The following is an 11,548-nucleotide window of genomic DNA, read 5'->3' on the forward strand; positions in this document are numbered from 1 at the left end:
TTTAATGGCATCTTTCCTATAGCAGGGTGACCAAAACTGAACACAATGTGCCAAGAGCAGCCTCACCAATGTCTTGTATAACTGCAACATAACATCCCAGCTTTTGTACTCAGTGCCCTGACTGATGAAGGCCAGTGTGTCAAAAGTCTTCTTCACCACACTGTCTAGGTTTGTAGATGACACAAAGATGGGTGGTATTGTTGATAGTGAGGTTGTTAATCTACAGCTGGTTAGGTGGGCAGAACTATGTTAGATGGAATTTCATAGAACTATGGAATCACAGACCTCGTGGTTCTATGCGTGGGCCAGGACTCTCCGTGAAAAGCTGGAGGTGTGGTCATATCTGAGAGAAGAGGCAACATCAAGGAAGGTCCATCAGGGCTCAGATACACATTGGGACAGAGGGGATGAGATGGGTGTTGGACTGGGTTCTAGCGTTGGATGGAATTACAGGGGTTGGATGTCTGAAATGTGACTGAGGGCTTGAAACAAACACCGAGCAAGGGACATAAGGGATATAAAAGCCACTGCGGACAGGGACAATCAGTCAACAATGGTTGGTTGCCAGTCAATGAGCAGAACCTCTGGTCACACCTACACTCAGGTATCCTTCATGCATGAATATATTGCTTGTGTTCATTTAAGTTTTGCAGGTGAGTTCATTAGTCATAGGATTCATAGCTTCTCAGTGTCAAAGACAATTTTTGTAACAACTGCAAACATCTTTACATGCATCTAAGTCATTAAAAATCGTTACAAGCAAGGTGCCAAGTACCGAGTTCTGTCCAACTTGTCCATGAACTCCCTCTGCTTGCTGCCAGTTCTGGATCCAATTTGTCACTGTTCCTTGGATCTCATGGGCTTTTGATCATCTTGCCATGTGGGACCTTGTTAAAAGCTTTGCTGGAATCTACAGAGACTACATCTAATGCACTAACCTCACAGAACCTCCTCCAAAGGTCAAATTGTTAGTTGGGCACATCCTTCCCTTAACACACCCATGCTGACTGTCCCTGAATAATTTGTGTCTCTCAAAATGAAAGTTTATACTGTTCCTTGGGATAGATTCTAATAACTTGCCTGCCTCTAAAGTTAAACTAACTGCCCCATAATTACTTGAATTTTTTTTAATCAGTGGTACAACATCAGCAGTACTCCACTCCTCTGGCTCCTCTCCTGGAGTCAGAGAGTAATAAAGCTCATTCCATTTAATGACCACCCCCGGGTGAAAAAGTTTCCCCTCAGGTCCCTATTAAATCTCTCCCCTCTCATCTTCAACCTATGCCCTCCAGTACTTGGTGCCCCAACCAGAGGGAAAAGACTGCGCGCATTCACCCTTTCTAAGCCCCTCATGATTTTATGCACCTCTATAAGATCACCCCTCGGTCTCCTCACTCCAATGAATAAAGTCTCAACCTGCTCATCTTCTCTTGGGAGGATCAATAAGTTGTAGTCAGAGACTCCACAATTCTCTCCCTTTCTTCCTTGTAATTTCCTGGGCTGTACATTGTCTGGTCCTGGTGACTTAACCACCTTCAAAGCTAAACTCATTGGTTCTTCATCTTTACGATGAATTGCTCCAGTGCATGGGCTGCAGCAGTTCATCCAGAATGAAAATTCAGGATGCTTGGCCAACCTAGTTACAGCCAGATCCTTGAATAAACACCTTCCTTTGAAACATACCTCAACAACCAAAGATGTGTTTCTTGCTCAATCAGCTTAACAGATTTCATCACTTCAAACTACATGCCTTCCCCTGCAAGTACAAACCTTCAGAGAACATTGACCATGGAGCAGTGAAGCACTTTAATTAGCTGCTGTGCGTTGCCTCTTGGTGCGTGGGTAAGTGGTAGGATCCTCTCAAAACAAGAGGACATGGCTTTAAGGTAATGGGTGGGAAGTTCAAGGGTGATGTCAGAGGGAGGTTTTTCACCCAAAGAGTGGTTGGTGCATGGAATGCGCTGCCTGGGGTGGTGATGGAGGCTGATACATTGGACAAGTTCAAAAGATTGTTAGATAAGCATATGGAGAAATTTAAGATAGAGGGATATGTGGGAGGAAGGGGTTAGATAGTCACAGGTGTGGTTTGAAGGGCGGCACAACATGGTGGGCCGAAGGGCCTGTATTGTGCCGTATTGTTCTATCGTTCTATGGTTCTGAGGTGTCGGGGTTAGGAGTTAGTTGATGGGGAATGTGTAGAGAATAAACAAAAAAAATCAGATGAATGTAACTGGATTGTGTTGGTTGGCACAAAAGGCCAAAGGGCCTGTTTCTGTGTTACATGACTATAATTTATTGTCAGTTTTTCTCAGAATCTTATATGATTCAATGTAAAGTGAAAAAAGACCCTTAGAATTACACAGCACAGAAACAGGCCCTTCAGCCCAACTCGTCCATGCCAACCAAGGTGCCTGAGCTAGTCCCATCTGCCTGTTTGACACATATCCCTCTCACTTTTTTCCTATCCACATACCTGTCCAAATGTCTTCTAAACAGTGTATCGTACCACCTCTACCACTTCCTCTGGCAGTTCATTCCATGCACCCACCACCCTCTGTATGTAAATGTTGCCCCTCAGATCCATTTTAAATTTTTCCACTCTCATCTTAAATCTATGGTCTCTAGTTTTAGCTCCATATCCTAGGAAAAAGATTGTGTGCATTCACCTTATCTATGTCTCTCATGATTTTATATACCTCAATAAGATCAACCCTCAACCACCTACACTTCAGGGAAATAAATCCCAGCCTATTCAGCCTCTCAAGACTCAAGTCCTCTGGTAACATCTTCATGAATCCTTTCTGCACACTATCCAGCTTATTGACATCCATCCTATAACTGGTCAACTAAAACTTCACACAATACTCCAAGTGCAGTCTCACCATCGACTTGTACCTTTGTAACATGATGTCTCAGCTCATGCTCTGACCGATGAAGGCAAGCATGCCAAATGTCTTCTCCACCACCCTGTCTATCTTTGTTGCCACTTTCATGGAACTACTGTATGTAGCTGTAGAGTCATAGAGACGTAGATCATGGAAACAGGCCCTTCAGCACAACTGGTCCATGCTGACCAAGATGCCCATCTAAGCTAGTCCCATTTGCCTGCGTTTGGCCCATATTCCCTAAACTTTTCCCATCCATGTACCCGTCCAAATGCCTTTTAAATGTTGTTAATGTACCTGCCTCAACCACTTCCTCTGGCAGCTCGTTTCATATACTGATTACCCGCTGGGTGAAAAAGTTGCCCCTCAGGTTCCCATTAAATCTCCCCCCTCTCACCTTTAATCTATGACCTCTAATTCTTGATTCCCCAACCCTGGGAAAAAGACTGTGCACGTTCACCTTATCTGTGCCCCTTGTGATTTTGTACAACTCTGTAAGGTCACGCCTCATTCTCCAACGCTCCAATGAGTAAAATCCCAACCTGCTCAACCTCTCTCCATAACTCAGTCCCCTGAGTCCCAACAACATCCTCCTCTGTACCCCTAGGTCTCTCTGTTCTACTATACACCTGCCCTAGTTTAACTGACCAAAATGCAAAGAGGGAGGTGATCGTTATAAGAGAGTATGGCACCAGCTGTCAATGTGGGCAGAAATTATCTGTGAGCAATTATAACGATGTGACACTGGCTGCTAATCTTTTTTCCAGCAGATGAAAGCCTTTCATATCATCTTCTCTTCATGACTGTAATGACAAGTGATGGCTTTGCTCATCTGAATTTCCAACAAAAATGGTATTGTCCCTTCAATAAGTGAGTGACTATCATTCCGGGTGTTAATGAATTGATCAGTATGCAAGACACTCTTAGCAGTGTGGAGGAACAAAGGGATCTTGGGGTCCACGTCCATAGATCCCTCAAGGTTGCCATGCAGGTCGATAGGGTTGTTAAGAAGGCGTATGGAGCGTTGGCCTTCATTAGTCAGGGTATTGAGTTCAAGAGCCATGAAGTGATGTTGCAGCTCTATAGAACCACAGTTGGAGTATTGTGTTCAGTTCTGGTCACCTCATTACAGGAAGGATGTAGAAGCTTTAGAGAGGGTGCAGAGGAGATTTACCAGGATGTTGCCTGGATTGGAGAGCATGTCTTATGAGGATAGGTTGAGGGAGCTAGGGCTTTTCTCTTTGCTGAGAAGGAGGATGAGAGGTGACTTGACAGAGGTGTACAAGATGATAAGAGGCATAGATTGAGTGGACAGTCAGAGACTTTTTCCAGGGCGACAATGGCTAACACAAGGGGGCATAATTTTAAGGTGATTGGAGGAAGGTATAAGGGGGATGTCAGGAGTAAGTATTTTACACAGAGAATGGTGGGTGCGTGGAACGCACTGCCTGCAGAGGTTGTGGGGGCAGATACATTAGGGACATTTAAGAGACTCTTTGATAGCCACGTGAATGCTAGAAAAAATAGGGGGCTATGTGGGAGGGAAGGGCTAGATAGATCTTAGAGCAGGATGAAATGTCGGCACAACATTGTGGGATAAACGTCCTGTATTGTGCTGTAGTGTTCTATGTTCTATGTACGTTTTTCACTGCACCTCGGTACAAGTGACAATAATAAACGAACACCAATACTGAGGTGCCGCTCCTGCCAACAAAGATCATGAAGCCCTTGTTGTGTATTCCAGCCATGCTCAGTACGTTAGAGTCTGCCTCTTTAGGGGTGAAGTCCCTGGTTGGCTAGTTCCCACAAACCTCTGAATGAAAGCGAGGTCACGGCTTCCCACAGTGTATTGGTTTTCACTCAGGAGTTTGAAAGCTGACAGGAGGAGGTAAGAATAGATTGACTAAAGGCTCTGTTCTTTGTGTTTATTTTAAGACCATGACACATTTGGCTGCTTTATTGGTGAACGCTCTATGTGCCACCCTGTTTGGGGAGAACCACAGAATGAAACAAGCCCCATCTTGTCTTCCAAGACCCCACTTGCCCTGTCACGAGCCACAGGCTTTGGTTCCCATGAGACATCACCATGCTGCTCTATCCAGCTCTGGTTACCATGCTGAATACAGGCCAAGACTGTGGGGTCAGCTGTTGGATGGATATATCCCAATGCCTGGCAACACTCCCTCAGCACCAGGGCAAAGCCAGGAATCCATCTCTGGGGATCAAGCATCATGATTTGAAACAGTCCAAGTCCTCAGCATCAGATCAGTGGGAGGTTGTGTGCCTGGAATTCCTCATGTGTCCAACCTTTCAGGTGGATGTAACGGATCCCAAGGGACAAATCCAAGTCATTCTCAGTAACACAAGCAGAAAATGCTGCAAATACTCAGCAGATCAGGCAGCTCTTCTGGAGAGACAAACAGTGTTAGTGCTTCAGGTTGATAGCCTTTCATTTGAAAGGTCATTGAGCTGAAACTTTAACTCTTTCATTTTCCACTCCACAGATGCTGACTGACCTGCTGAGTATTTGTGACATTTTCTTGTATTTTGTTTAAATTTCAAGTTTGCAGCATCTGCACGTTTTTTGCTTTTCAGGTTAACCCCAGTGCTCTGACCAAATTTTTCCCACCGTCCACCTCACTTTTCAACCAGGCGGGTTACTATCACATTGCAGCCTGTGGGAGCTTGCTGTGCACAGATTAGCTACCTGGTCTCCTGTATTACAACCAGGGCCACAGGACAAAAATGTTTCATTGGCTGGCTGGGAGGCACTTTGGGACATCCTGAGGCTGAAAGACTTGCTCGGTTGAGTATCCTCCTTAAAAACTGGTAAATTGGTTTAATATTGTCACACGTACCGAGGTACAGTGGAAAAACTTGTCTTGCATACCGTTCGTACAGATCAAAAACACAGTGATGCTGGAGGAAAAAGGGAAGCCCGATATATAGGAGGGAAAAGCAGAGCAGTGATAGGTGGACAAACAGGGGAGGCGGGCTGGGCACAGGGTGGTGACAGGTAGATGCAGGTGAGAGGTAGTGATGGGCAGGCGCGGGGGAGGAGGAGGGGAGGGCAGATCCACCGGGGGATGGGTCAAAGGTGAGGAGAGAGAGGGGAAAAAAGGGGTAGGAAAAAGAGAGAGATGCTAGTAAAGGGAAGGAGAGAAGAAGCATGGTGGAGGGAGGTGTTGGGGAAGGGGTGTGGCTATTACTTAAAATGGGAGGCATGAACATTGAATTCTCCCACCTTAAGTAACCTCCACACCCTTTCCCTATACCCCCCTCCACCATGCTTCTTCCCTTTCCTAGCCTCTCTCTCTTTTTTTCTACCCCACTTTTTTCCTCCATGCCTTTGACCCACCCCCCGGTGATCTGCTCTCCCCTCCTTCCCCCCCCCCCCCCCGCACCTGCCCATCACTATCTCTCACCTGCATTTAGCTATCACCACCCTGTGCCCACCCCGCCTCCCCTCTTTTGTCCACCTCTCACTGCTCTGCTTTTCCCTCCTATATACTGGGCTTCCCCCTTTTCCTATCTTCAGTCCTGAAGAAGGGTCCTGACCCGAAACGTTGACCGCCTGCTTTTCTCCACGGATGCTGCCTGGCCTGCTGAGTTCCTCCAGCATCGTCGTGTTTTTCATCTAGATTCCAGCATCTGCAGTGCTTTGTTTCTCTGGTTCATACAGATCAATTCATTACACAGTGCTTTGAGGTAGTACAAGGTAAAACAATATAGAATTCAGAATAAAATGTTATAGTCACAGAGAAAGTACAGTGCAGGTAGACAAGGGCATAAAGAGGTAGGTTGTGAGGTCAAGAGTCCATCTTATTGTACTAGGGAACTGTTCAATAGTCTTATAACAGCAGGATAGAAGCTGTCCTTGAGCCTGGTGGTACGTGCTTTCAGGCTTTTGTATCTTCTGCCCGATGGGAGGAGGGAGAAGAGAGAATGTCTGGGGTGGGTGGGCTCTTTGATTTTGTTGGCTGCTTTACTGAGGCAGCGAGAAGTCATAAGGAAATATGACTTCTCGCTGCCTCCTGGGTCATAAGGAAATTGAGCTGAAGGGCCTGTTCCTATGCTGTTTAACTCTATGAGTATGGCTCTTCAGACTGCTGTAGATCCCAGCTGCCTGACCCAACGCTGACAAAACAATCAATACATCAGGAGTTCAGATGAGGTCAGACCAGACAGGCACAGTGCTGGATAAATAAAGTCCTCTCCACCTCCCCAAGTGGTTGAATAACCCATCTTTCCATCTCTAATACTGATTACCCACATTCGAACAGGTAAATGGATAGGAAAGTTTTAGAGGGATATGGGTCAAATGTAGGCAAATGGGATTAGCTCAGGAAGACACTTTGCCCAGCATAGATATATTGGGCTGTATAGCTCTATGACTCGTATAACACGGTGGTGTAGCAGTTAGCATAACGCTATTACAGTTCCAGTGACCCGGGTTCAATTCTGGCCGCTGTCTGTAAGGAGTCTGCACATTCTGCCCATGTCTGCATGGGTTTCCTCCGGGTGCTCTGGTTTCCTCCCACATTCCAAAGACGTACGGGTTAGGAAGTTGTGGGCATGCTATGTTGGCACTGGAAGTGTGGCAACACATGCAGGCTGCCCCCAGAACACTCGACACAAAAGATGCATTTCACTGTGTGTTTTGATGTACATGTGACTAATAAAGATATCTTATCTATCTTATCTTATAAATGTTCAAAGGTAATGAAAGCCACTGTCAATCACATGTTTGGGATTGTGTATTTAACACCATTGGTTAGTTTGGATCAGGTCAGACCTTGTGTGAGAAAATTCGTCAGGATAAATATTCAGCAGCTTAGGCAGTATCCTTTAAGAAGCATCTGGACGGGCACTTGAATGGCTAAGGCACAGTACAATATGGATCAAGTGCTGGTAAATGGGGTTAGTGTAGATGGGGACAGTGTTTAGCATGTACAGCCTACAACCCCAACTGCACACATCTTGTCACCAGAAAGGTCATCGACCCAAAGGGCCTTTTTCTATGCTGTACAACTATAACTAACTGTGGAGATAGAGACATGCTTCAGTACTCCAGCTGCAGCCAAGCCAATAGAACATAGAACATAGAACACTTAGCACAGTACAGGCCCTTCGGTCCACAATGTCGTGCTGACATTTTATCCTGCTCTAAGATCTATCTAACCCTTCCCTCCCATATGGCCCCCCATCTCTCTATCATTCACGTTTTATAAAGTTGTAACATAATCTTTCTGCTTATATTCTATGCCCCGGCTAATGGTTCCTGGGTTAGGGAATTTGTCCTTTGAGGAGAACTTAAGCAGACTGGGCCCATCTTCTCTGGAATTTAGAAAAATGACAGGTGATTTCATTGAACTTTCTATCAGGTTTGACAAGGTAGATGCACGGATGATGTTATCTTTGGCTGTGAGTCTAGGACCAGACATCACAGCCTCAATATAAGAGGTTGGTCACTCAGGAGATGGGATTTCTTCACCCAGAGTGTAGTGAATCTTTGAAATTCTCTGCTCAAGTGACCGGTACAGATTTGATCACTGAGCATGTATGAGAATATTGATCGGTACAAGAAAATACTTCATAGATCTTTGGATAATAAGGGACTCAAAAGGTGTGGACAATGCAAGAAAGTGGTGGTGAGGTAAAAGATCCGCCCAGATCTCATTGAATGGTGGAGCAGACACAAGGGGACAAGTGGCCTACCCCAGCTGCTATTGAGAGTCACAGTCATACAGTAGGGAAATAGGCCCTTCCCCAACCGGTCCACGGCAACCAAGGTGCCCATCTAAGCTAGCCACATTTGGCCCATATCCCTCTAAACCTTTCCTATGCATGTACCTGTCCAACTGTCTTTTTAAAGTTGTTGTTGTACCTGCCTCAACCACTTCCTCTGGCAGCTCGTTCCATATACTCACCACCCTCTGTGCAAAGCAGTTGCCCCTCAGGTCCCTTTTGAAACTTTCATCTCTCACATTAAACCTATGTCCTCTAGTTTTTGTTTCCCCAATCTTGTGCGCATTCACCCTATCTATGCCCCTCATGATTTTATACACCTCAAAGTCTCCTATGCTCCAAGGAATAAAATCCTAGCCTGCCCAACCTCTCCCGATAACTCAGGCCCTTGAGTGCTGGTTACATTCTCATAAATCTTCTCTGCACTCTTTCCAGCTTAATGATGTCTTTCCTATAACAGAGTAACCAAAACTGTACACAGTATTCCAAGTGCAGTCTCACCAACGTCTTGTACAGTTGCAGCATGTCCCAACTTCTATGCTCGATGCTTTCTATTTCTTATGTTTTCCTGCCAACAGGCTCCGTCCAAGACCACAAGAAACTTCAGAAAGTAGTGAACACAACCCAGTCCATCACGAAAACCAGCCTCCCCTCCATTGACTCCGTCTACACCTCCAGCTACCTCGGGAAAGTAGCCAATATAATCAAAGACCCCTCCCACGCTAGGCATTCTCTGTTCTCCCCCCCCCCACCCCCCGCTGCCGCCCTTATCAGGCAGAAGATACAAAGTCTAGAAAACACATACCACCAGGCTCAAGGACAGCTTCTATTCCACTGTTATAGGACTCGAACGGACCTCTGGTACTTTCTCTGTAACTGCTATTGCTTTTCCCTTATGCTACCACAATGTACTGATGTTCAGAATGATCTGTATAGATGGCATGCAAAACAAAGTTTTTCACTGCACCTTAGTACATGTGACAATAATAAACCAATTAATAATTGATTAATAAACCAACGGGCTTCACATGGACCTGCAGCATTTAAGAGGCTCTCAATGTGAGTTCAACAACCACTTACGTCTGTGAGGAGAAACCTTCTGACCTAGCAGTGAGTGTTAATGAATTCGGCATGCAGTGTCTGCCGGTGCCAGTGATGTAGGATGGTCGGTGCTTGACCAATTGGATGGATGGGTGGTGTGGGACGGAAAGCCATTATTGGTGTTCGCTCCTTCTCACACTTCAGACTACAGGCTACAGGCTTCAACTTGAACACAGAACATAGAACAGTACAACAAAGGAACAGGCCCTTCAGCCCACGATGTTGAGCTGAACTAATTAAACTAGTAATTAAACGCCTAACTAAACGGATCCCTTCTGTCTACACAATGTCTATATCCTTTCATTCTCTGTACTCACCCCCATATTCCCCCATGCATGTGGTTTAGCACCACAGCCACTGTGCCCTGTGGTTGCACCACCTCTCTGATGCATTGCGGTTGCTCATCCAGGACAGTCCGACAGTATTTCTCAAACTTGCGACTTCTACCACCGAGACAGGCAAGAGCAGCAGGAACATGGGAACATGCACAGCGGTGCAGCTGGTAGGGCCACTGCCTCACAGCGCCAGAGACCTGGGTTCAATCCCGACCTCAGATGCTGTCTGTGTAGAGGTTGCATGCTCCCCCTGTGACCGCTTGGGTTTCCTCCAGTTGCTCTGGTTCCCTCCCACATCCCAAAGACGTGTGGGTTGGGAGGTTAATTGCCCATTGTAAATTATCCCTGGGGTATAGGTGAGTGGTAGAAACTGGGGGAAGTTGATAGAATGTGGGGAGAATGGGATTAATGTCGGATTAGTGGTTGATGGTCACAGCAAGGATCCTGCTTCCAAGCTGCATCTCCCTAATACCACCCCCTGCAGGTTTCCTTTCTGGTTATGCACCATCTTGATTTGGAAATATTGGTATTGGTATTGGTTTATTATTGTCACTTGTACCGAGGTACAGTGAAAAACTTGTCTTGCAAACCGTTTGTACAGATCAATTCATTTCACAGTGTATTGAGGTAGTACAGGTAAAAACAATAACAGAATACAGAGTAAAATGTCACAGCTACAGGGAAGTGCAGTGCAGGTAGACAATAAGGTGCAAGGTCATAACAAGGTAGATTGTGAGGTCAGAGTCCATCTCATTGTATAAGGAAACCATTCAATAGTCTTGTAACAGTGGGATAACAGCTGTCCTTGAGCCTGGTGGTACGTGCCCTCAGCTTCCTGTATCTTCTGCCTGCTGGGAGAGGAGAGAAGAGAGAATGACCTGGGTAGGTGGGGTCTTTGATTATGCTGGCTGCTTCACCAAGGCAGCGAGAGGTATAGACAGGGTCCATGGAGGGGAGACTGGTTTCCGTGATGTGCTGGGCTGTATCCACAACTCTCTACTGTTTCCTGCGGCCCCGGGCAGAGCAGTTGCCATACCAAGCCATGATGCATCCAGATAGGATGCTTTCTATGGTGCATTGATAAAAGTTGGTGAGTGTCAAAGGGGACATGCCAAATTTCTTTAGCCTCCTGAGGAAGAGGAGGCACTGGTGAGCTTTCTTGGCCATGGCGTCTACATGGTTGGACCAGGACAGGCTATTGGTGATGTTCACTCCTTGGAACTTGAAGCTCTCAACCCTCTCGACCTCAGTACCATTGACGTAGACAGGTGCATGTACACCGCCCCCTTTCAGGAAGTCAATGACCAGCTCTTTTGTTTTGCTGACACTGAGGGAAAGGTTGTTGTCATGACACCACATCACTAAGCTCTCTATCTCCTTCCTGTATTCCGACATTGTTATTTGAGATACGGCCTACAACGGTGGTATCATCTGCAAACTTGTAGATGGAGTTAGAGCAGAATCTGGCCACGCAGTCAT

This window comes from Pristis pectinata, chromosome 5, assembly GCF_009764475.1.
Source record: "Pristis pectinata isolate sPriPec2 chromosome 5, sPriPec2.1.pri, whole genome shotgun sequence".
Taxonomy (NCBI): domain Eukaryota; kingdom Metazoa; phylum Chordata; class Chondrichthyes; order Rhinopristiformes; family Pristidae; genus Pristis; species Pristis pectinata.